Source organism: Leptodactylus fuscus, chromosome 2 (assembly GCF_031893055.1).
Source record: "Leptodactylus fuscus isolate aLepFus1 chromosome 2, aLepFus1.hap2, whole genome shotgun sequence".
Lineage (NCBI taxonomy): Eukaryota > Metazoa > Chordata > Amphibia > Anura > Leptodactylidae > Leptodactylus > Leptodactylus fuscus.
This window is the reverse complement of record NC_134266.1, coordinates 82,940,045-82,968,028: the sequence shown is the minus strand read 5'-3', so window position 1 is coordinate 82,968,028 and position 27,984 is coordinate 82,940,045. Positions and strand designations below refer to the sequence as shown.

Genomic DNA, 27,984 nt, shown 5'->3' with positions numbered 1-27,984 from the left:
AGTTCGTACCTCCCGTGAGCTCATCAGGGACATTAAGTATGATTTGCTGCGGGTATGGTCCCAGTACCCTGGGATCATTATTGTTTGGTCGGACATTGTCGCCCGGCTGGCGTGGAGACACGCTCGTTCAGTTTCCAAGTTGAACAAGGCCAGGCGTAAGGTTAACACCGCTGTCTCAGCCTTTGTAGCCCGCAATGGGGGCATTGTAGTGCGACATCGTGACCTGGAAGTGCCAATGAGCGGCCACATGAGTCGGGATGGGGTTCATTTAAATGATGTGGGGTACGATTTGTGGATTCTGGGCTTGCAAGATGGAGTAGAAAAGGCTGTGCGTGTGTGGGCGGACTATCATGCATGAGGTATCACGCATGATAGTGTTGGCGGTTGGAAGGTCTTGTAGGGCACGCTTCTAAGGGGAGTTCCAAGCAAATACAGGGGACCCATGGAAGGGTACCTCTGCTGATGTTTTGTATCATTATAGTAAAGATATACAGATGAAGGGTGCATTCAGACTACGTAACGCCGGGCGTGTATGAGAGCCGTACACGCCGGCATTACGGCAGACTGCCGAACACTTCCCATTCACTTCAATGGGAGCGCTCGTAACAGCGGCGTTTACGAGCGCTCCCATTGAAGTGAATGGGAAGTGTTCGGCAGTCTGCCGTAATGCCGGCGTGTACGGCTCTCATACACGCCCGGCGTTACGTAGTCTGAATGCACCCGAAGTGGGAGTTCACGGCAGCACCACATTTTGTCTTCTCCTGTGTCGGCGCGATGCGGCTAGGATGTTGTTTTGGGCTGCCGCTTATCCTATGTGGGCCCTGCTAGACCTTCCATTTAAGAATACAATATTATTTACTGTTAATAGACTTATTGTTTAATAAATTGGCTATTGTGGCCGCTCCTATTCCAACGTATTCCTTGTATGTCTCATTTATTTAGGGAAGGGTTTTTCTTATACGCAGTCCTTGCGCATCTTTCTATGGGGTGGGGGGGTGGGGGGGTTGTGGTATTTGTGGATTACAGATATATACTTAAAATGATGACATGGGAATATCCCTGTCATGTAAATGCTACCGCAATTCTGTGGCAGAAAATACTGAGCATACCTGTGCAATGTGAATAGATATTAAAGTGCAGCTTTCGGTCACCCAATTATATTGCAGAATTCCATTTCTCATGAACACTTTAAGGCTAAGGACCCACATAGGCTGGAATGGAAACATTTTCCTCTGGAGACTTTCTGTTTCAGTCAAACCTATAGGGAAACTGCCAGCGTTTCCATAGGTATAATTGACATGCTGCAATTTCCAGTTTTAGAAATCATATAATTTCCGCTGAGCATATTTTTTTGCAATGTGTGGATGGGATTCGCTATTCCACTTTGCAGGGACTTTCAAACACCACACCTGGTCTAAGGTTAAGGCCAACATAGCAAGCTACAATCATAAAGCACATTGTGTTATTTTTCGCATTACTTTTCACAAAAAAGTCTGCCCTATATGGAAAATATGTTTCTGTAGGTATAATTGACATGCTGCAATTTACGTTTCAGCTGTGGATTTTTTGTGGATGGAATTGTTTTTCTGCAGCGTGGAGCCCCGACCTAAGGGAGTATACACTCCGCTCATTCTGAACGTAAAACTCGTTCATGAGCGCGTAAAAACCAGCTCCCATTCACTACAATGGGTGTCGGCTTACGAGCGCTACCCATTAAAATCAATGGGAGGCTTTTTTCCCTATCTCTTTCAATGTGATACGCGTGTATCACATTGAAAGCAATAGGGAAAAAAGCCTCCCATTGATTTCAATGGGTAGCACTTGTATGCCGGCACCCATTCAAGTCAATGGGATCTGGTGTTTACGTGCTCATTCTGAACGAGCTTCACGTTCAGAATGAGCAGAGCGTATACTCCGTGTGAAGGCTCCCTAAAGCTAAAACCACACATCACAGAAATGTAGCTAAAAAAAAAGTTTTTATCTTCCACACCCCATATAAGTCTTTGTGAAAAGTAAGGCATTTCTGCAGATACAATTAATATGCCTGTGTTTTTTGTACCTCAAGCTATATATGAGATTTTACAAAATTTCATTCACTTTGCTAGAACTGTAAAATGCAGCATTTTTTTTATACTGCATTTTTGCAACAGCCACAATGCTGTCTTTCTGCAATGTGATGCCATAGCCTATACAGTGAAATCTTTGGATGATTCTACTTTTTCAACTTTATATTTTTCTGGTTGCTCTGGGCAAAAAAAAAGAACTTAAAAAAAAAAACAAAAAAAACCCCAAAAAACCTCTCCCTATTTTTTTCCTTTAAATTTATCTTAGACCTCATTCAGAAGGATGCATTGTACTCGTTCTTTAAATGGACCCACTGTATTACAGAGCACATTAGGGCGGGTTCACACCTGCGCCCAGTCTCTGCTTTGCAGGTTTCCGTCTTCTGCCTGCGAAACTGGACAGGAGACGGAAACCAACAGTCATTTTTAAAAACCCATTCACTTGAATGGGTTTGCGAAGTGACCACCCGTGAGCGTCTTCTGCCTCTCCACGGCGAAACCATTTTTTTTTAACCGGACATAAAGTCGGACATGCAGGACTTTGTGTCCGGTTAAATAAAAAACGGTTTCGCCGCAGAGACCAGAAGACGCTCCTGGACGGACACTGTCTGCCGGGTTTCCGTCTCCTGTCCAGTTTCTCGGGCAGAAGACGGAAACCCACAAAGCGGAGACCAGGCACTGGTGTGAACCAGCCCTTACAGTGATAAACATCACACCTCTTTTATGTATGTCATTTTTGTAGATTTGGAGAAAAATAGCTTTGAAGTTTTATGGAAATGAACATTTGGTGCACTGGGGGCGGGCCTTCAACCATTGGAGCACTGCTCTTGCTGCTTGCTGCTAAATGTAGGCCAATGTCCCTATTTGGTTTTGTTGAAGCAAGGTGTGGTTTGTAGGGGATAGGTAGCGCCAACAAGCCATTATTATGCATTCAGGCATAGGGTAAGGGTAGTGAATAGGCGATCGAGCAAATTTCACGATTGCGATCAGGATCGAGATCGGCTGGAAAATGATCGGAAATCGGATTTTAAAATCGATCTTGAAATCTCAAGATCGGCTCAACCCTAGTAGTGAACCGAGATTTTACCCTGGGTGAAGGAAAGCCTAGCTATAACTCTGTATAAGGCAGCACAGATAAAATGTCAGTTCCTTTGTCAGTGACTAAAATCTCTGATACACTACAACTTAAAAAGCCCACTGTACTGTCATATGTGCATTTCACAGCTAAGGTGTGTGCACAACATCCACTGCAGTGGCGTAACTAAAGTCTTGTGGGCCCCAGTGCAATGTTTTGTCCGGGCCCCCTACCTCATCCCTACAGCAAATTCTTGATAGTGATGGTTACGGGAGCTAAGGAGTTTAATCAACCTTAGTGTAGTCAGGGTAATCTGTGGCTCTCCTTGGTTTATGGTCCAGATGGAAGCTGCAATCTCAATACTGATGCCAGTACTTATGGGCCCCCTAAGGCTCCTGGGCCAAGTGCTACTGCACCCTCTGCACCCCTTCAAGTTACGCCCCTGCTCCACTGCAACAAAGAAAATGGCTAGTACTTTTAACATCAGGAGACAGAACACACGAGAAAAAGACATTTTCTAATATTAGAAATGAAGAGCTTACACTCTACTGATGACTACGGCCTCTGTACAGATTGCTTTTAGCATGTGCATTATGTAAAGCTATCATAAAGGTAACTGCACAAAGCAATGAATGATAAAAAAATATTGTATATGGGTATTAATACAGACTATATTGTATATGGGTGTTAATACAGACTATATTGTATTTGGGTGTTAATACTGACGATATTGTATATGGATGTTAATACTGACTATATTGTATATGGGTGTTAACATTGTGCATTAAAAATATCATTTGCGGGATTTAACATGTTGATGATCATAATCATCCAACTTGTCTGTACAGCACTACATTACATGCATAGTTACCCTGCTCGTGCATATGCTGTGCCTATATCCAAACTGTATCCTGCTTTGTCTTTATTATCCTGTCACTGAATATGTCTTAGACTATAGGATATCAGTTTTGCTCACTCATGTTCTGTATAGGCATCTACTACATCTATCGCTACGACTACTAATTCATCATATTATTAGATCCAGATATTCTGTAGTACAGCGTGCATTGACTGCTGACATCTCACACGCCACCATTGTATTTAGCAGAATGCCTATGCTATAACCAGAGAGGGCACTAGGGGACACTGTGCCTCTTCCACAGCCCTCACATCCCAGCCTACCTCCTTCTCAGTCCCTGAGGATTCTGCTTAAGCTAAGGCTGCCAATGAAGTCAAAGCCTAATGCATTTCTCTGTGGTACCACAGGCTGCATCTCTTTCAAATTACAGTGCAGGCGGACCAGACAACATTTTCTGAATTAGCATCTCTGGGACTCCTCTGCTCGCACACACAGTCCACATCTGAGGTGCAGCAAGGTACCTGTCTGCGTTACCTATGGACCTCATCTACACTGCACTTTGGATTAGAGGGAAACTCTGATTTTCTGCAAAGCACAGAAAGCAGTTGGGAGGTGGAACCAGGAGTTCCTGTGGAGAACCCATTTTGGTCACCTGCTTTCTTTTTTCTTTGTCCCTTTCTGCTGGATAGCTAATGGATGGGGGAATGCAATCTTGGGCTTGAAGAATGAGATAAGTTTGTTGAGTTCGCTTTGAGAGGAAGATGTCCCCTTCCACAAACATGGAAACATAACTGGGATCTTTGATGGATATTGATTTTAAAGCCAGAGCACAGGTAGGTGACACTAGCTCTATTGCCGTCTATGCCATTGCAGCTGCTGAGGGAGAACATTTCAACTTCTGCCTGATTTATGATGGGAATCAGCGTGTTAATCAAAGACAGGTGTCTGCGCTACATAATAACGGGGGGAGCAACAAGAATGGAAATTCACATTCCAAGGCTCCAGCCCTGTTATATATTTTTTATTGCAATTATTAGAAGAGCAATTTATTTCCTGTAATCAATCATTGGGGCATGTTAATGATGTGGAGGGGTGAATGGACGAGATCACTGCAGAAAGTTTGCCTCTATGCCTGCCATCTAATTCTACTTTCATGCACCTCTGTATTCGCTTGCTTCAGGAATCAAAGCATCTAGTTAATTGGGTGAATGAGTTAGCTATCTGAGGTTTCATTCTGTAGAAAAATCCGGACAAAGCATTTTAGACCGGGCTTTTAGGCACATCAGCTGAATTCCTGATGATACGGTGTATGTGGTATGCAGTTCAGGTACTTTGATGTCCTGCATATTGTATGTAAAATTCTTGCTATAGTAATGTATTATGCCTCTGGCTCTTAACTGTGTTATATTAAAATGCCTTTCACATTTCCATGGACCCAGTCTAGTGAAGGCACTTATCCAATTAAAAAGAAATGCAAATGCTATGGTGGAAGGCGAATTATACGGAGAGAGTTCTTTTATATTCCAATTTATGTATAAAGAGTGCATGATCGTACATACTTTATACACAAACAAAGCTAAATGCAATATTATATTTATAGCAATGTCTATCTGTATAATCTATCTATCTATCTATCTATCTATCTATCTATCTATCTATCTATCTATTATCTCTTTGTATTACATAGCGAATTAATTAAATGAAGCAATATACTTTTAAGGCTACTGTGAACATGACGAAGGGTTAATTTTAGATATTGTCAAGATTACGACAGGGGTTGTGTGGCTGCATCTGTGTTGTGTGTATGTTTCTGTATATGTTTGTGTGTGCATCTATACGAGTGTGTACGTTTTTTTTTTTGCCGTATATCTACTGTACCTTGCCTGGTAGGATGAACTGTAAAGACTGTCAATGGAAGGATATAAAAAGCAGGTTGGGATCTTTGTTTGAAAAATCTAAAATGTATAAAAATATTTGGAAAAAATCTTCATCTTAAGCCGTAAAACTTTAGCAGAGTTAATTAAACAAGCATCTTGCTCTCAATAATTCCGTATAACTGGTACGTCTTACTGCACACCCATGTAGTTGTGAAATAATTTCCCTGGGTCTAGGATAGGGATACTTGATCTATTTACTGCTTCTTTTGTCTTTCGAAGAAGAATTTTGAGAAAAACTGTTTTGTGGCTTCAATCTAATGATTCCTGACAAAGAAAGTGTATGGCAGGCCTCTCATACCTGAGGAGGATGAGTCTTTTCTCGTTATCTTACAGCCAGGCCAAGATTTGCACAATCCCAATGGGGATTCTCTGGCTGTATAAAAAAGGAGGATTGACAGTTTAACCCTGGACAGAAATGTGTTGTAGAGAAACTGATGGAAATGTGACGTATAGGAACTGATGAGCTCTTTTGGAATGGGACGTATATGAACTGATGAGTTCTTTGGGAAAGTGACGTACAGGAACGAATGAGTTCTTTGGGAATGTGATGTATAGGAACGGATGAGTTCTTTGGGAACGTGACGTATAGGAACGGATGAGTTTTTTGGGAATGTGATGTATAGGAACAGATGAGTTCTTTGGGAATATGACGTATAGGAACGGATGAGTTTTTTGGGAATGTGACGTATAGGATTAGATGAATTCTTTGGGAATGTGACGTATAGGAACGGATGAGTTCCTTGGGAATGTGACGTATAGGAACGGATGAGTTTTTGAGGGAATGTGACGTATAGGAACGGATGAGTTTTTGAGGGAATGTGACGTATAGGAACGGATGAGTTCTTTGGGAATGTGATGTATACGAATGGATTAGTTCTTTGGGAATGTGACGTATAGGAACGGATGAGTTCCTTGGGAATGTGACGTATAGGAATGGATGAGTTCTTTGGGAATGTGACGAAAAGGAACGGATGAGTTCTTTGGGAATGTGATGTATAGGAACGGATGAGTTCTTTGGGAATGTGACGTATAGGAATGGATGAGTTCTTTGGGAATGTGACGAAAAGGAACGGATGAGTTCTTTGGGAATGTGATGTATAGGAACGGATGAGTTCTTTGGGAATGTGACGTATAGGAACTGATGAGCTCTTCAGCCGTTAATTAGGTTTAGTAGCCAGTGCTATATTTTTCTATTTATCACAGCACATATGGTGAAGTGAGAATTACAAGACTAAGCTATTCTCAGCCTAAGGACTGATAATGAGGAGTTCCTAAAAGCTTCAGGGCTGTTTTCAGCTAGAAGTAAAACTGTCAGGTTAAAGGAAACTTCACAGCTTTATAGTACCCACAGTAGCTGATGGAGATTGGAAGCAAAAACCTATGCTTGTTGAATTTTCTTGTAAAGCGACTTTACAAAGAAATATGTGGATACAAGATGGAGATCCAGATGCCATCATACTTGGTCACGGTAACCCGTGACATAGGTTAAGCTATCTCAACCTTCAACCAACGTTTAGACCTAGTGAATAAGTACCTTAAGTGTGTGTTCACACGATGTAACGCGCCGCGTGATCTGGCACGTATACGGCGTGTGAGAGTTTGCGCGCCGTATACGCTCCCATTGATTTAAATGGGAGTTAGGATCGTATACGCCGCGTTATTTTGCGCCCGTGATTTTGCGGCTGCAAATGGGGAGCGTATCAATGGGAGCGTATACGGCGTGCAAACTCACACACCGTATACGTGCCAGATCACGCGGCAAGTTACATCGTGTGAACGCACCCTAACTGGAGGAGAAAGAAAGATTTCTTCCCTGGCAATGGAGGCCACTAGGGGCACTATGCCTCAATTTGCTGTGCATTTGAATATAACCTATTGTTCCATATAAGCAGCCATTTAAAGGGGTTGTCTCAGCGCCAAAATCTCTTCTCATTTGGGTATATGGACGTTATAGAAGGATATCTCCAAACTCAGAAACCCCCTTTGTTAGGCACATCAGAGAAGTTGCCGGGCTATCATATATTATGTAGTTTACAACATATCCCCAGTGATTTCAGCTGTTCAATGGGGCTTTCAGAAGTCAAATTTTGATGATCAGCATCAATTTAAAGAGGGGTTGTGTTGATAGAATTATATATAAGGCTTGTATAGGCTAAAAGTGCTGTCCTTATTGACTGATAGTATAAATAAACACTTAGCCATGATCATTACTTTTTCTCACGTATTTCCAGTTCTGAGAACATCCAAAAGCATGAAAAAAGCTATCAGCATATTTTGGAGCCTTCCTTAGGTTTCGTGTGCTTTTAATGCGATCACGCACTAGATCCTTACTCACAGGAAGGTGAATCATTGCAGTGACATTTGTTACATCTAAGCAGACTGCAAAATGAATTATTCTAGTGCAAATTATTTTTGACTATGTGAGCACATTCTGTATATGAATGCAAATGTATTGTCTCCTATAGTATTTGTATAGTACTTTTCAGAAAACCATTCTTAAGCAGTGTATACCTTTAGTAGGTACATAGCTTTGTTGAGAAATGGGGAATGCCATGTCTGTACGATATAAAGCTGGTGCAGATGTGACCTTGAGAAGTGATAGAGAAATGTGCAGGTGTAACTACCACTTCAGCTGCTGCCTTGCATGACCAACACGCTGCATAGAGCAGGCTGCTGGAAAAACAAAGGAACCATAGAAAGTACTCTGAAGGCTTTCATACAATCATTCCAAAGTTGTAGTAGACGAGAAATTATATTGGAAAAATGTAACCTATGTCATTATGGAGCTATTATTAATATTGTTATGGCTATTGTTTCATGCGTCATTTAACTCTTTATACTTCTGACTATTACTACTACCTTTTTACTGTTTTGATACTTGTAATTTTTTTTTTTTTGCCCTCTTCAAAGCCAAAAGATATAGTCATGGTAGCTTATTAATGCAAGTGAGATGCTTATTTTGAAGATTGTATCATGTGCACCATGAAAGTAAGAATACCTAGGAATTAAGATACCCGTACACTTCTGATACCTGTCAATCAGTTTTAGCTCCTGATCTCCCGGTACACATAGGCTGAGCATGAATGTGTTCAAATTGGGAGGAGGGAAATAAGCCCCTGCCAGACCCTTCTAGTATCAACTGATTTCTCCTAAGAATTGGAAATGTTAAATCCAACTTGCCTGGCACTCGTATGCTCCAATATCTACTGTCCAAGTAGAACTGGGTCATCCTCATAAATATTGAATGGTTGGCTAGCCCTACAAAATCAGCTGATTCACCCAACATTCATCTAATGCACACGTCTAGTCTCAAACTTGCGAATACATTTATAGAAGACTTACTGGGAGGGCCCTGACTGTAGTCTGCACAATGGGTTGCAAGTAGTGATACACTGTGAACAGTAATTTTACAATGCATGGTCATAGCACTATTAAATTCTATTATTGTTTTGCTTTATATTATTTAATGCGGAACTAAGCTTAAGGATTTCCAGATTCAATTGTGTATGCCATTGAGCACTATTGTTGAGGCGTATAAAATTCTTTGTGCTAATAACAATGAAACATAATATAAGTCTCTCTTAAATACCACTGTCGAGTTCAGAATGCTCCTTAAAAAACTGAAAATGACACAGTCATATTAAAGAAAATGAATAAACAGAAACATACAATTTTAACAAAAATAAAACCCATGGTACACCCGTTAGATGGCACTATTGGTTTGCTAGCTTGGAATAATACACACGTTTGGATTATTTTACAAAAATGCATGATTTTATTTTGTAGTAAATAATAATAATTGTAACAAATAAAATTCAAGAACATCCATATTGTTCTGTTCCTTCTACTAGAAATTCATGAATACATTGGCATCTATGTATTACCAGTAGCATTGAGCCGATCTTGACTTTTCAGGATCGATTTTAAAATCCAATTTCCGATCATTTTTCATTCGAACCCAATCTCGATCCCAATTCCGATCCCAATGCAAGTCAATGGGATTTTTTTTATTAATCGGAGATCGGATTTTAAAAGCAATCCTACCCCCTGGTGTCCACTTACCTCCAGAGATGGCTGGTCCTGTGCCCTGTGCCTTCATTCTTTGCCTCGCTGCTGCTCCACACTGCTTTTCTTCCTTCGCTGCCCCCTCCCTGCCAGGTTAGGAGAGTGTGGGTGGGTTAGGAAAGTGTGGGCGGGTACTGGGAGGGGAGACGTCACGTCTCCCCACCCTGTACCCGCCCACACTCTAAGCCACAAGCCCCGCCTACCTAGCGCTTTAAACACTAACCTGGGAGGCGGGGCAGCGAGGCAAGAAGAAGGAGGGCACCGGAGCAGCCATCTCTAGAGGTAAGTAGCTGCTAGAGATTTAGTTTAGCCTTCCATTCGAATGAATGGAGGCAGCCGGCGCGCAGGGGGTTAAGGCTGTGTGTCGGCTGCTTCCATTCATTCCTATGGAACTGCAGCGGAACCTTCACACTGAATATACAGCGTATACTTAGTGTGAAAGCTAAGCAATGCATTGTGGGAAAAATCACCGATCTCGATCCCACATAAAAAGATTGTGTTCGGAATTCCGATGGCGATCGTGAAATTTTCTCGATCACCGATCAGAATCTGATCTTTTCCGAACACGATCGCTCAACCCTAATTACCAGTTGAGGCTGAGGATCATTGACTGAGGATATGGTAACATCTAATTGTTAAATTGTACATTTATAATTTTTTTTGTTTGTTTGTTAAATGTAGATTGTGAGCCCTATAGGGATCACAATGTACATCTTTTTTTTCCTATCAGTATGTTTTTTTTTGTAGAATGGGAAGAAATCCACACAAATGTGGGGAGAACATAAAAACTCCTTGTGGATGTTGTTCCTAGCGGGATTCAAACCCAGGATTCCAGTGCTGCAGTGCTAACCACTGAGCCACCATATTGCCCCTAAATTTTATAAAATATTTAGAGAGGGATTGCAGAACATTAAGATAAAGAAAGATGGTCCAGAATTGTGATTTAATGGTGAATGCAAGTATGTTTTTTTTTTTTTTTTATTAAATACAGCAGCTGTGACAGAGCCTTTTTATTTGATATGGAGGCTGCAAACACAATTATACAGATTTGCCACCATAATTATACAGATTTACCGTTGACCAATCTTGAATGCTAACTGACAGTCCAGGTCGGTTGGCTTTTTTGTTTGACACCCAACTTTCCCAAGAAGAGATGTAAGAAATAGCTAAATAGAATTGTGACAGTAATATAAAAGTTGAGGCAATATTCAATAAATCATGGTACATTGAAAATTTTAACCTCACCTCTATCAAGGACTTTTCGATGTTTCTGTTTGGATTGAAGGCTTTATGGTTTCGCTGATTAAACTTGATCCAAATGTTTCTAACATGAACTGGAAAAAAATAAAAATAAATAAACTGAAGTGTAAAAAAAGTAAATAGTTTTCCTTTTCCTTTTCACCTTGGAAATGGACTAGAAATCAGATGGAGCAGGGGACATGTTGATGTTTGTTTGCTCTAACTGCCTCCTAAATTATTTACAAATTATCTAGTACTGCTGCTTTGAAGCTGGTACGATGGCCATGTTGGCTAAATTAATGATCAGCCGTAAATGTAAAAGTCAGAACAGAACATAAATAACGGAATAAAACTAGGATGCTTTTAATCTCATGTTTAAGGACTCTAAGGCCCAGAGCAATCAGAGGTGATACCATGCATACGTTAGCTGTATTCTGCAGTCTAAGGGTGAATTCACACTGAGTAAACGCTAGCTTATTCTGAACGTAAAACACGTTCAGAATAAGCGGCGTCTAAAGCAGCTCCATTCATTTCTATGGGAGCGGGGATACGAGCGCTCCCCATAGAAATGAATGGGCTGCTTCTTTCACTCCGTGCAGTCCCATTGAAGTGAATGGGGAGTGCCGGCGTATACGGCAAGCTCTGCTCATGCTGAGCCGTACACGCCAGCACTCCCCATTCACTTCAATGGGACTGCACGGAGTGAAAGAAGCAGCCCATTCATTTCTATGGGGAGCGCTCGTATCCCCGCTCCCATAGAAATGAATGGAGCTGCTTTAGACGCCGCTTATTCTGAACGTGTTTTACGTTCAGAATAAGCTAGCGTTTACTCAGTGTGAATTCACCCTAAGACAAGGGCTCGGCTGACCGAGATCGAGAAAGAAGATTTTATCTTCAAATGAAGGAGACAACATACATAGCATGGATGCTGTTTTACATTGTGTGCTATACAGACCACAGGAGATAAACTTCACTTACACCAATCACAATAATAGACATATGGGTATAATAAAAATAAAACATACTGTATAAAAAGCCAACAAAAACAGGCTTCTTACGGGGGCAACACGGTGGCTCAGTGGTTAGTACTGCAGCCTTGTAGTGCTGTAGTCTTGGATTCAAATCCTGCCAGGAACAACATCTGCAAGGAGTTTGTATGTTCTCCCCATGTTTGCGTGGATTTCCACCCATTCTACAAAAAGACATACTTATAGGGAAAAAAAAAACAGGCTTCTTAGGCCGGGTTCACACGGAGTATTTTGGTTCGTAATGTGGAACGTATACGGTACCAGCTCCCATTGAAAGCTCAATAAGAGCTGGTACTGTATAATTGCGCTATTTTGCGGCCGTGATTTTGCAGCGGCCGCGAAATAGCGCCGCGTATACGGTACCGGCTCCCATTGAAAACTATGGGAGCGTATACGGCCCGCAAAAGCTCCCGTGGCGTCTACGTTCCACATTACGAACCAAAATACTCTGTGTGAACCCGGTCTTATTGTATAGATTGATCTTACTATGGTTGTCCATGATCATAGAGAAATACAAACCTAAAGGGGCTGTCCGAGAATTATTTTTAATAAATAAATATTTGTGTAAGGGAATTGCTAAATATACAATTTTGCAGTAGTAGTAAGCCTTAATCTGAATCCACAGCTGCCCCTCCCTGCTTGACTCACTGCTCTAGGTGGCAGAGGACAACCGGTCGACAAAGTCCTTGTCAAAAGGTGACAACACAGAACGAAGACAAGACAAACAACAACAAAGGGAGGTCAGCTAGCCAGGGGGGCCAGGGTCCGGTAACAGTTGAGCAACGTAGTACAGAATCAAAATACAAGAGTATAGTAAATAGAGAAGCCAGAGGTCAGTAATATAATATTTACAGACAGAGGAGCTTAGCAGGGACAAAGTCTAAGGACAGAGTCTCAATAGCCAGCATGGCTGTGAGGGCTAATGGCTTGTATATAGGAAGCCAAAGACCCGCCCTAGCCTTGATAGGTAGACAGGCTGTCAATCACACAGGACAGGCTAGAATTAACCATTTGATGAACAGAGAGAAACAAGGTGCAGGAGATGGTGTGGTGGAAATTCAATTACAGAGTCCGAGAGGTAGTAGAGCAGTATTCACACAGTGCAATGAAAAACTCTAAGTAAAGAATCAAAATGAGCTCGCCTCCTGCACCGCAGCATGTGTGCAGAGGGTGGCACAGTGACCTGAACAGGCAGAGACATTACAATCTGGTTGGTAAGGGCATGATTAGCTATTCGGGGACACTTCTGATGCACATACTATACACTTTATGGAACCAGAACCAATTGGCTTCTTTCTGTGTATAGTGGTTGGACACCAGTACTGCAGCTCAGCTCTCTTTAATTAGAAGGTACGCCATAGACAAAAATTATTGACCAATTCCAAGATTATGATAGTTTACTGGATGTTAAAGCTAATGTGTTTTATTAAAGTTGGGGATCACATAAATTTTATAATGCCTGCGACATAACCGTTTGAAGTGACACCCCCCCCCCCTCATTTTCTCTGTATTTCAAACAGCATGTGCACTGTACACAATGAAAATCAGGGAAAAGCTTTCAATTGAGATGCAACGGAAAGAGTCATAAGTGCAGGATTTCACAGAAAGGAGACAAAACCTGTTAATAGAGTATATTGCAAAATGCATTACTGACACAAATATTGTCAGAAAATCAAGATGGCCTATGCTGTCAATAGGAAAAAAATGTATCTCTCCCTCCCATCTGGACATAGGCATTGTGGTGCCTCCTCCTGGTGTAGTGAATTGACTTGTACATTTTTCCAAAATCTGGTTATTATTAATTGAGAGATGCGGGCTGATGTAACAATAAGAATCTCTTCATCACTATGCAGCGCCAGGCATTGTACTCTGTATCTGCATGCTGTTCAGGGCACAGTGTAGCATGGTGGTCAATATAACTTGAATGAAGGAGCCTGCGGATAGATGTTTTAACGAAGTGTTTATATACATAGACACAAAGGAAGTCAGCTAGCTAAACTGGGTAATCTACAATGCTGGACACGATGTTGAGTGAGGCCACAGTGGATAAGCTTTCACTTATAATACTAATAAGACAGTACAGTCAGAGGTTAAGAATGAAGATTGACTGTGCTGCATAGTAGTCCTTTTAATAATATATTATAATGTAACATTGTCATATAATAAAGGTGTTTTCCAAGACTTAAATATTGATGAACTGTTTTCAGCGTGGTCCAACACTTGACAACGTCATCACTCAGTTGATCAAAGTAGCAGCAGTGCTTGGGTCAGTGATCCTTCTGCTTTACCGGTCAGTGGTGTCAGTTTCATGGTCTTTTTCCGTTCAAGCAAATGGGAATAGGCTTCTATACACCACACCACTGATATACAATCTGCCCCCGTGCTTGCTAAGCAGTGGAGCTTCAGCGCTTGGCAAAACAGCTGAGCAGTGGAGCTGCCAGACCGAATCTAATATTGATAACCTAAATATAGGCCATAAATATTAAAATTACATATATATTGTAAGAAGGTTTCTGAAATATGTGTGGTCTAGGGTGGATCTGAAGTAGGCCTCAGCCAGGTGTAGATCCTTGGCTCATTTCTGGGCCAGAAAAAGGCTTCAGATCTTGCATTGCAGTGCAGTTCCATAAGGTGAAAGGTTGTGCATGGTTCTGTCCTGTAACCCTGAGTCCGGTGAGACAATATTGCAATTGTTTTGTTTGTTTGGCTGATAGTAAGCCACATGTATAGTTAGGTTATCGGTTCTGTTTAGTTAGTTGCTCAGACGAGCAGGTTTTTATTTTGTTTTTGCCTGACGTTAAGGCTGTATTTTATTTTGCTCATTTTGTGCCCTTTTTTTCCTAAATAAACCAGTTTTTGCTGCATATTTTGTGTCCCTGTCTTAACTGTGTGGGTCCACATCACTGCTTCTACCCCACAATATATATATTTTACTTATACTGTGTATATATTTACGTACACTGCATGTATAATAATATCTATGCTTTCATGAAGGTACAGCAAACCGGTTGCGCTGTTTTCTCTATCTATAAAGCAGACAGGAAGTGTTCAAGGGTAAATCAAGGAAATAAGAGAAGTTATATAAATTAGATACTTGGTCTCCAGGGTGTACCTAATGTTTTGAACCTATTTGTATGGTCTGGACCATTATGGATTTTTCCTGGGCTCTTCCTGTGAATTACAGATCACTCAATGATAACTAAGTCCCCAAGTAGAGTACTGTTTCTCCTTATCGTGTGTGAATATAAACTAAAAAGCAGGTTTACTGCTCATAGCACCAATAACATAAGCCACGTACGCTCAGTGAATCGCTATTATGGGGCTCCGTTATTACCTGTGTAACAATGCTTGTAAAACCACCCATGGAGTTTTTCTTTTGATACTTAGGTATTACTAAATCTTCTGAGATTTTTGCAGCATATGTTGTTATGAAATTTACATGCCTTTGTGTTTGTCAAAACTTGATGTATAGAGTGCGTCAAATCCAATTATATGCACATGAATATGACAGAAACCTTGTTTAAGCGTAATGAAATGCATACTTGTATATTAAGATTAATTGTTGACTGACAAAACACCATTGTTAAGAAGTATGGATAAAATGTTTATGTTCAATCGTTCCCATTCGCACTTAGGAAAGAGAAATATTTTGATGGATTTATACCTCACAGCCATACCCACATTCCAGAAGGTGGAGAAATATTTTTCATTCTTAGTTTCTAGTGTGAAAAATGTAGAATATTTCATTAACTGAAAGTCCATGTAAATACAGTCCTATGAAAAAGTTTGGGCACCCCTATTAATCTTAATCATTTTTAGTTCTAAATATTTTGGTGTTTATAACAGCCATTTCAGTTTGATATATCTAATAACTGATGGACACAGTAATATTTCAGGATTGAAATGAGGTTTATTGTACTAACAGAAAATGTGCAATATGCATTAAACCAAAATTTGACCGGTGCAAAAGTATGGGCACCTCAACAGAAAAGTGACATTAATATTTAGTAGATCCTCCTTTTGCAAAGATAACAGCCTCTAGTCGCTTCCTATAGCTTTTAATCAGTTCCTGGATCCTGGATAAAGGTATTTTGGACAAACAATTCAAGTTCAGTTAAGTTAGATGGTCGCCGAGCATGGACAGCCCGCTTCAAATCATCCCACAGATGTTCAATGATATTCAGGTCTGGGGACTGGGATGGCCATTCCAGAACATTGTAATTGTTCCTCTGCATGAATGCCTGAGGATTTGGAGCGGTGTTTTGGATCATTGTCTTGCTGAAATATCCATCCCCGGCGTAACTTCAACTTCGTCACTGATTCTTAAACATTATTCTCAAGAATCTGCTGATACTGAGTGGAATCCATGCGACTCTCAACTTTAACAAGATTCCCGATGCCGGCATTGGCCACACAGCCCCAAAGCATGATGGAACCTCCACCAAATTTTACAGTTGGTAGCATGTGTTTTTCTTGGAATGCTGTTTCTTTTTGGACGCCATGCATAACGCCTTTTTTTATAACCAAACAACTCAATTTTTGTTTCCAAAATGAAGCTGCCTTGTCCAAATGTGCTTTTTCATACCTCAGGCAACTCTATTTGTGGCGTACGTGCAGAAACGGCTTCTTTCTCATCACTCTCCCATACAGCTTCTCCTTGTGCAAAGTGCGCTGTATAGTTGACCGATGCACAGTGACACCATCTGCAGTAAGATGATGCTGCAGCTCTTTGGAGGTGGTCTGTGGATTGTCCTTGACTGTTCTCACCATTCTTCTTCTCTGCCTTTCTGATATTTTTCTTGGCCTGCCACTTCTGGGCTTAACAAGAACTGTCCCTGTGGTCTTCCATTTCCTTACTATGTTCCTCACAGTGGAAACTGACAGGTTAAATCTCTGAGACAACTTTTTGTATCCTTCCCCTGAACAACTATGTTGAACAATCTTTGTTTTCAGATCATTTGAGAGTTGTTTTGAGTAGCCCATGATGCCACTCTTCAGAGGAGATTCAAATAGGAGATCAACTTGCAATTGGCCACCTTAAATACCTTTTCTTATGATTGGATACATCTGGCTATGAAGTTCAAAGCTCACTGAGGTTACAAAACCAATTTTGTGCTTCAGTAAGTCAGTAAAAAGTAGTTAGGGGAATTCAAATCAATAAAATGATAAGGGTGCCCATACTTTTGCACCGGTCAAATTTTGGTTTAATGCATATTGCACATTTTCTGTTAGTACAATAAACCTCATTTCAATCCTGAAATATTACTGTGTCCATCAGTTATTAGATATATCAAACTGAAATGGCTGTTGCAAACACCAAAATATTTAGAACAAAAAATGATTAAGATTAATAGGGGTGCCCAAACTTTTTCATAGGACTGTATATAGGCAGGCGTCTTCTCTTGAGCATTACCATACCCAGAATATGGGAAAAATGGGGTGACACGGTGGCTCAGTGGTTAGCACTGCAGCCTTGCAGCGCTGGAGTCCTGGTGTTCAAATCCCGCCAAGGGCAAAAAACCATCTGCAAGGAGTTTGTATGTTCTCCCCGTGTTTGCATGGATTTCCGTCCCATATTCCAAAAAAAAAAAGACATAATGATAGGGAAAAATGTACATTGTGAGCTCTATGTGGGACTTACAATCTACATTAAAAAAAAAAAAAAGGAATATGGGAAGAATATGCAAATCTGTCTTCCATGATGTAAATAGGAAGACAGTGCCTCAGTCATGCATCCCACTAGGGGGTGCAAACTTTGCATCATGGAAGACAGATTTGCATATTCTTCCCATGATTCCCTCACAGTGGAGCGCATATGGCTTAATAAGACTCCACATACCTACATGGTGGTCTATCCCTAAGGAGTGACGATATCCCCTTAACCGTGCCCAGAATAGGAAGGGTCCTGTGCAGTTCACACCACCAATTGGCAAGGGTTTCACCATACCTTATCTCCACAGTTCCCTAACAACTGTCAAACCAGCCTCATGATACAGTTATTAAGTCTTCAAAATAAAGCAATGCTGCGTATACACAATATATGCATAATTTTATCCATTTACTAATGTTAATGGATAGGTCAGAATGGACAAGCTAGAGCACTAGCACAGTAATCCATTATCTCCGTGACAGCCACATGGTGCAAATGCCTTAGATTTAGTTTTCCTATAATATGTACACTGTATTCATCAACGTGGAAGGTACCATTATGTGACATTATTGGGACCAGATTTTTTCAGTTATTGGTCATAGAAAATGTAATGAAATAGTTAAACAATAAAATATTAAAAACTACAAATCTGTTTATTTGTAATGATGAAAGTAATGTCATTGCGCTAGAGAAACAAAGCCATGAATATTATGTACGCCTACTTTATGCGGTAGAAATATGAACAGAACCTTAGCCTCAATCCTCTTGTACATGTCGGTAGTTTTCTTTAGGGCGTTATCCATTTTTTGAATAGATAGCACTGGCCCATTTATTTCTAGAACAACCATGCACATTGTTGCTTTTGTGTTGGGTTATGAACCCAAGCCCCAAAACTCAGTGCAGGTCTTATTCCCTATTGAGGCTCAATGTAAAAGTCAGTGGAAAACATGGATGGCACACGCCAGCAACCCATGTGCTATCTGCTCTGTTTTTTTCATGGGTGACAAGGCAACAATGGTTGTGTACATAAGGCCTCATTTAATATCTCTTACAAACCACTCTCAGGTAAATTCTGTCCATGTGAATCATTCCTTTGTCATTGAACACAACCTACTGGACATACAACAATTCCTGCTGAATCCTGGAAAATCCATTCTAACTGAATTTCGGCCGGAAATTGATCTTGTTTAGTATGTCCAGCAATTGGTCATGTGTGAAAAATGCCAGTACTGTAATAAAAATGTCATTTATTACAATTACTATAAAATGCTAATACGAGTAGCTAAAAAAATGACCAAAACACATGTTACACTGGGGCAAAGGTCAGAGGTTAATATTCTATACCTTAAAATCCCATTGGCTAGGATTCTTATGTTCCTATGATAAACATTTAGCTGGCTGCAAAAAAATAAATCTACAAATATAAAGGAAAAGAAGATTAAAAAATGCTTTTGCAATAGATCTCACCTTCAGCAACAATTTCTGGTCCTGCCCTGTCCTGTCAATGTCCCTGACCAGTTCTGAGTGGCATGAAATAGAATACAGTAAACTTAGCCAAGCCAGTCTCTGTATATGAAAACCTCATGATAGACCCCAGTTATTGGGGAATGGAATGCAAATTGGATCTCAACATACCAGATCCTCTGATCTTGAGGCTAAGGTTCCATGTAGCGAAACACAACAAAAAATGCTGTGGAAAAAAACACAGTGAAAACATCACTTTTTTTATATAGTGTTTTTGCTGAGTTTGTATCTGCGAATTTAAAAACCTTACTAACCTGTCTTGGGATCCGGTGTGACTCTCCCGTGTTTCTGTGTCTCTGTAGTGACATTACAGATATCACGTAGGTCAGGCCGACATCTCAACCTGTAATGGTGAATTGAAGAGGGCTGAAAACAGTATGGAGTCAGTACCACTGTTTTTTATGTTTGTCATCTCCCCTGGGGTTCCCATCATTACTCCCCAGAATATTATAATAGTTCATGGGTGGTGTACCCCAAAAATCTTGGTTCTGCTGAACCTGAAAATTTTACAATATTTGCAACAAACAACTATGGGGACTTATGAGACTATGGGACTTATCAGTGTATGGAGAAGCCACTATATACTGTGTGCAGGGGCCACTATGGGACAATATGATGTGTGGAGGGGCCACTATGGGACATAATACTGTGTGCAGGGGCCACTATGGGACATTATGATGTGTGGAGGGGCCACTATGGGACATAATACTGTGTGCAGGGGCCACTATGGGACATTATGATGTGTGGAGGGGCCGCAATAGAACATTATATTGTTGTAAGGGTCTGCTATATGACATTATACTGTGTGGAAGGGCCACTGTGAGACATTATATTGTCTGCTGGAGCTGCTGTGGGACATTATACTGTGTGTAGGAGCCACTATGGGACATAATACTGTATGCAGAGGCCGCTATTGGACATTATACAGTTTTCAGGGGCCACTATAGGACATTTTACTGTGTGGAGGGGCCACTATGTGACAATGTACTGTGTGCAGGGGCTGCTATGGGACATTTTACTGTGTGCAGGGGCCACTATGGGACATTTTACTGTGTAGGGGCCGCTATGGGACATTATACTATGTACAGAGGCCTCTATGGGACATTATACTGTGTACAGGGGCCACTATTGGACATTATACTGTGTGGAGAGTCGATATGGGATATTATAGTATGAGTAAATGGGACATTATACTGCTATTTGCCCAGGCTTTGCTAGTTACGCCCCTAGAGGGAAGGCTACCTGATAATATTTTTTTGTTTTCGTTATGGAGTAAAAACATGTCGATAGCTACAATAAATAAAAAATGATATTACAGAATATTCTGATCACACTGTTATAATTATCCAGTGTTGTGTCAAAGGAAAACCTACACTTAGATGAAGCTGTAACATTACCAAATGTATGTGTCAAAATCACTTTTTCATAACACATTTTATAATCTTTTCACATTGATCAGGCAGCTAAGTGTTATAAGGCTGCTAGAAGACATTTCTGAAGAAAGGAGTTTACTGCAGTGCCCAGTACGGACAAGGACACAAGGTTTTACACACTTTTAGACCCCTCCATTTATTCTTCTTTACTCTCTCTCCTCTTTCATGTATTCAGCCCAATCCTCCCATCTTTCCCTGATTTCTGACGTATCGGGGTTATCCATATTCATCTATTTCCTGGGATGTTGATAGGTTTACTTAAAAAGTCCTGTATGTAATTTTAATATGTTGATCTGAACTCATCCTCCTTATCACAGTCACTAGACAGAATTTAGTATTAATCCGGGAGATCTCTAGAAATGTCATTCAAGAGCAGAGGAGAGGGATTTGGGATCTGTTATTGCAGGGATACTGGGAAACAACCAAAGCTATGTTCTACCTGATTTTCTGCCATCTAGAAGGGTTAAAACTGCATATATCATCACTTAGGCTGAGGCCCCATGTTGCGGAAACACAGCTTTTTTTGTTTCAGATTTTGCTGCAGTTTTTTGAGTCAAAGTCAAGAATGGCTACAAAAAGAACGGGAAATACATAGAAAGCTCTTATACTTCTACCTTCTGCGCAATCCACTTCTAGATTTGGCTCAAAAAAATGCAACAAAATAAGCTACGTTTCTGCAACGTGCAGCTTCTGCCTTAGGCTAAAGTCCCACATTGCAGAAACGCAGCTTTGTCTGTAGCAGATTTTGTTGCGTTTTTTTAAGCCAAAGCAAGTAGTGGATTAAGCAGACGGTAAAATTGTAAAAACTTCCTATATATTTCCCATTCCTTTTGTAGCCATTCTTGGTTTTTGTTCAAAAAAACTCAGCAAAATCTGCAACAAAAAAAGCTGTTTTTCCGCACCGTGGGGCCTTAGGCTTAAAAAGATAAATGGCAACTGTTCTCCAGTTAGATAAAAATCTTTTTTCTTAACAAATATTGCAACCAAAATAAATCAAGAATGAAACCCATCCCAGCAATCTCATATATTCATTTAAAATAATTAAAAAAAAAAAAAAAAAACGCTATTACGAAATGACTTTCCTTTCGTCCTCTAGTAAATGCCCCTTACCATGGTTACAAACCCAGGTATAAAGAGAGAATTAGACAAGTCTGTGAATTGACTCTATGCTGTTTATATACAGTATTTGTGGAATTATTTCTGAGATATTTTATAGAAAGTCATGTGTAGTCCAAGTGATATTTATGTTAAGAAGCCTAGGACACTCTTCTATCCCGTCCATATTTAGTGGAAATCCATAGTGAATCCCCCACACATTTTGTATATGCAGATGCTGAAAAATTGTTGAGAAGTTGCACAAATATCCACGATAGGTTTCTTCTGCTAGGTATGGACGTGCCACAAGTAGTCAGCAACACCTTTTCACAGAGCTTTTGTAAAATCTTGTTGCACTTGCAAACATTTGATCCTTCCTCACATCTAATTCCTTATAATGATACAGTGATATTTAATATCTAATCTGATATCTAATGATATCTTTATTTCTTTCAGTATCAGCCATCTCACCTTTACTGGCAATGACCTTGCATGCGTTTTTTGTAATAATGATATGTAATATGTAGTGTACCAGTGTACCAGTATTTTAAAATACATTTATATTCAATGTGAAATAGCATGACATGTATGTATGGCTGACCGCTATCTTGGCCAACTTCTCCATACACATGCAAGCTTGGTTGAGTTGTCTGTGCATATATTCTGAATGGAGAAGGGGAATAAAGCCAACCTTCAGAGCCTTATCCCCCTTGCAGATGACTGTATGAATGGTCCTTGTGCTATCCGGGTTTTTCCTGGATAGCACACTGACCCATTAATATCTATGGGCCCGTAAACATGACTGTGAATTACATGGTCCCGTTTGCAGGCTGGGAGTCTGGATCACAAAGCATGGAACAGGTCCTATTCTTGTCTGATTTTGTGGCCCTGCTTACGCGGCTCCTTTTTAATCTGTGTGTCCATTTACGGCAGCGGATTATCATATGGTCTGCAACGGCTTTATACTCTAATCTCAATGACTCTGTAAACATGAAATTGTGAGCTGATCCCACTAAAAGTACAGGGTTTGGCCAATATACATTAATGCACAATAATTTTTGTTCCCTCACATGTCACAATAAAATCACAACATTATCATGACACAACCTCAATGTTTCCCTAAAGCAAAATTGTGGTCAAATTTCAAACCATGGGAAAATAATCAGACAGAGTTGGAGTTGTGGCAGTGTTGCAAAGTTTCCTGCCACCCTATGTAACCTTATGGTAATATTAACCTAAAGTTTTCATGTAGCCCTAGTCTAATACACTGTCTATCAATAAGTATTTGGACACCTGTGGTAGAATAGAAAAACAACATTTCTTCATATACAATAGTTGGTAGAACCAGCAGATGCTTCCTTACGGATGGTATTGATCAATACTCCCGGATGCCTGTTGAAACTCCTGGTGTATGTGAGCCATCGGTTGGGTGTGGTTTCTCTGCCCAGCACTCGTCGGTCTCTATCTCCCAATTTCGGGGGTCTGCCGACTCGGGGCACATTCCGCCAATCACCATTCACTTTCCACTACATAATCACATAGGCCACTGTTGATTTTAGGTAATTCAGTTCACTTGCTATGTCCCTTAATTATCGATCATTTCTGTGGTACCCCACAATGACCCCTTTCTCGAAATCGGACAACTGTGCACTTCGTGGCATCTTGCATGCGAGTAATGCCAATGCACTAATGCCAGTGCTGTTCCTTATTTAACGTCAGAAGACATGACGTACATCACAACCGCAGATACCTTCATTTACATGGGTGTCCAAATACTTATTGGTAGACGGAGTACTTATATTACTTCTTTTGTAAATACCTGGTTTATGATTTATAAGACTAGGATTAGCGTTTACTGTGACACACAGAGATAACAAAGCATTGTACAGTGCATGTTTTTAACTTATATCAGGCACATTTAACATTGTACTAAATACAATTTATTTTGTTACTACTTTAGATAGCACAGTAGCATTTACAACAGGAATGTATTCTCTCTACATTGTATTGGGCTGTACTAACAATTATCACTGAGTCTGACCAGAAAGAAAGCTTATAATGAGCCCTCGTAAACAATGATATTAAGAAGCTGGAAAGAAATATTAGACACGGGCAGCCTCCCACCCTTATGTATTCAATGTACGTCATTGGCAATTCATCTTGTGCCTTAAATGACTTCTCAGTAAAATCACAGGCCAGCATTGTCATGTAGTGTAAAGTAAGCAAAGCTCCAGCCTGTAATGGAGGATGTTTATGAAAAATTAATTCCACAGGCCAGCAGAGGAGAAGCTCGAATTGTATTCTGGCAGTATCTTCTATCTGACTCACTAGGGTGTTTCCACATTTTTTATAGATAAGGCTTTCTTCAGCACACTCAAAGAGCATATACGATAGATATGCATTAATTCAGTGCAGGCAGCAGAATTGTTTATTGTGTCTTGATGGGTTATTGTGGCTTATGTAGTGGAAGAGAAGAAGAGCAACTTTTCATTAACCAACATTACAAAAGTAGACAAATGTGTTTATTTGTTGGCTACATCTTATTCCAGGTGAAGGTTTTTTTTGTCCAAATATCAAAACATTTTTAAGTGTTCTTCAGTTTTCGATAGAACTCTGTTGATGTCTATTTTCATCCCAGTTATGCCGCTATCTGGGGTGGTCTCATATATACCTATACAGTCCTATGAAAAAGTTTGGGCACCCCTATTAATCTTAATCATTTTTAGTTCTAAATATTTTGGTGTTTGCAACAGCCATTTCAGTTTGATATATCTAATAACTGATGGACACAGTAATATTTCAGGATTGAAATGAGGTTTATTGTACTAACAGAAAATGTGCAATATGCATTAAACCAAAATTTGACCGGTGCAAAAGTATGGGCACCTCAACAGAAAAGTGACATTAATATTTAGTAGATCCTCCTTTTGCAAAGATAACAGCCTCTAGTCGCTTCCTGTAGCTTTTAATCAGTTCCTGGATCCTGGATAAAGGTATTTTGGACAAACAATTCAAGTTCAGTTAAGTTAGATGGTCGCCGAGCATGGACAGCCCGCTTCAAATCATCCCACAGATGTTCAATGATATTCAGGTCTGGGGACTGGGATGGCCATTCCAGAACATTGTAATTGTTCCTCTGCATGAATGCCTGAGTTGATTTGGAGCAGTGTTTTGGATCATTGTCTTGCTGAAATATCCATCCCCGGCGTAACTTCAACTTCGTCACTGATTCTTGAACATTATTCTCAAGAATCTGCTGATACTGAGTGGAATCCATGCGACTCTCAACTTTAACAAGATTCCCGGTGCCGGCATTGGCCACACAGCCCCAAAGCATGATGGAACCTCCACCAAATTTTACAGTGGGTAGCATGTGTTTTTCTTGGAATGCTGTTTCTTTTTGGACGCCATGCATAACGCCTTTTTTTATAACCAAACAACTCAATCTTTGTTTCCAAAATGAAGTTGGCTTCTCCAAATGTGCTTTTTCATACCTCAGGCAACTCTATTTGTGGCGTACGTGCAGAAACGGCTTCTTTCTCATCACTCTCCCATACAGCTTCTATTTGTGCAAAGTGCGCTGTATTGCTGACTGATGCACAGTGACACCATCTGCAGCAAGATGATGCTACAGCTCTTTGGAGGTGGTCTGTGGATTGTCCTTGACTGTTCTCACCATTCTTCTTCTCTGCCTTTCTGATATTTTTCTTGGCCTGCCACTTCTGGGCTTAACAAGAACTGTCCCTGTGGTCTTCCATTTCCTTACTGTGTTCCTCACAGTGGAAACTGACAGGTTAAATCTCTGAGACAACGTTTTGTATCCTTCCCCTGAACAACTATGTTGAACAATCTTTGTTTTCAGATCATTTGAGAGCGGGCTGTCCATGTTCGGCGACCATCTAACTTAACTGAACTTGAATTGTTTTGTAGAAAGAAATGGTCCAAAATACCTTCATCCAGGATCCAGGAACTGATTAAAAGCTACAGGAAGCGACTAGAGGCTGTTATCTTTGCAAAAGGAGGCTGTACTAAATATTAATGTCACTTTTCTATTGAGGTGCCCATATTTTTGCACCGGTCAAATTTTGGTTTAATGCATATTGCACATTTTCTGTAAGTACAATAAACCTCATTTCAATCCTGAAATATTACTGTGTCCATCAGTTATTAGATATATCAAACTGAAATGGCTGCTGCAAACACCAAAATATTTAGAACTAAAAATGATTAAGATTAATAGGGGTGCCCAAACTTTTTCATAGGACTGTATATACTAAATAATGCCTGTAGTCCTACACAAGCATCATTGCTTCACAAGCACCTTTCTCCTCTCAGTTAAGTAATTTGCATGTGTTTTCCCCGCTTTGTGCAGAAATATCTGAATCTTATCACAGGGACAAATCTCTGCACTGATAAACATACCTCACTCTGTCCAATCCCATCCACACATTGCAGAAAAATATGCTGCGGAATTGCAGAGATTTCCAAAACTGTTGCAGTTTTTTAAAATGCAGCATGCTAATTATACAATTAGGGCCCATTCACATGGAGTAAACGCACGTGTATTTTGGCAAAATACGCGTGTAAAAATAAGACTCCCTTTGACTTCAATGACATTATTTTACACATGTAAAAAAACACGTCAAAATACACGTCAAAATACACATCAAAATACACGTGTAAAATGTCATTGAAGTCAATGGAAGTCTTATTTTTACACATGTATTTTTTACATGTGTATTTTGCCAAAATACTCGCACGTTTACTCCGTGTGAACGGGCCCTATGGAAACGCCGGCAGTTTTGCTATATGTATAATTGAAGTAGAAAGTCCACCAAACAAACCTCTGCGAACTGTCTGTGAAAAACGCTGCGGAAATAACAAATATGCATTTCTGCTACAGTTTTTCCCACATTGCTTTACCACTTGGCCTGCTATGTGGGGCCTTAGCCTAAATGACGTAATTTACTTGTTAACAGGTAGTGAATGGCAGTTTTTAAAGATAGAAGCCCCTTACCCTTAGTTCACATCTGCCTAGCAAGTGGTGTGTAGTGAAAGCACATGGATCCCCTAGACTATAATGAGGTCTGTGTGCTTTCCACGTGCTGCCCGCACGAATCATGCGGACATGAAAGTAGATCACAATCTACTTTTCTGTCCGCACGTTCCGTGCGGGCAGTGCGTGGAAAGCACACAGACCTCATTATAGTCTAGGGGATCCATGTGCTTTCACTGCACACACCGCTTGCTAGTGCGTTCGGTAGTCCGTTCGGGGGGTCCCCATGCAGACTCCCCTGAAAGGATTACCAAAGGCAGATGTTAATGAGGCCTTAGTAACAGAACCTTCAAAATTGTTTTTAGAGGGAAAAACATCAGATTTTTTAATGAATCTTGGGGCAATGCAGTGGCTCAGTGGTTAGCACTGCAGCCTTGCAGCGCTGGAGTCCTGGGCTTGAATCCTGACAAGGGCGAAACATCTGCAAGGGGTTTGTATGTTTTCCCTGTGTTTGTGTGGATTTCCTCACATATTCCAAAGACATACTGATGGGGTAAACGTACATTTTGAGCCCATATGGGGCTCACAATCTACATTTAAAAAAAAAAGATTTTTTTAATGAATGTGGTTTGCAATTATGTTCCGGATTTGGTATTTTATGAATTTAGCATAAGTTGTGTGTAAAGTTAGTGACCATTTAAGTTCTGATTTATAACTCTAGGTATGTGTGAACACTATTCTGAACTGATCACTGTAACTATATTGAGTCCTTTCGGTAGTTCCTTGGTATCTAAGCACAAGCCAAACCAACATAAAATGTGTTCTATCTAAATTACACTATACAAAACTGACATGCTGCATATTTCAGAAACGTGTGCTTTTTCGAAAACGCATATTTTTCCCAGCATTTTGTTTTGTCAAGGTGTGGATGGAATGAAACCAAAATCTCATTCACTTTGCTGGTACTGTAAAATGCAGCGTTTTTTTTCTATTGCATTTCTAAAACAGGAAAAACACTGT

The 27,984-nt window shown here is 40.3% G+C and overlaps 1 protein-coding gene across 1 annotated transcript in view; it reads left to right on the top strand.

Moving 5' to 3' along the window:
• The first annotated feature begins 4,375 nt into the window (after positions 1–4,375).
• The window catches only part of TAFA3 (TAFA chemokine like family member 3), a 374,342-nt gene continuing 350,733 nt past the window's right edge, over positions 4,376–27,984 (top strand). The window contains exon 1 of the mRNA XM_075264071.1: positions 4,376–4,830. The gene's annotated coding sequence lies outside the window, so the exon portion shown is untranslated. The remainder of the gene's footprint in view (positions 4,831–27,984) is intronic.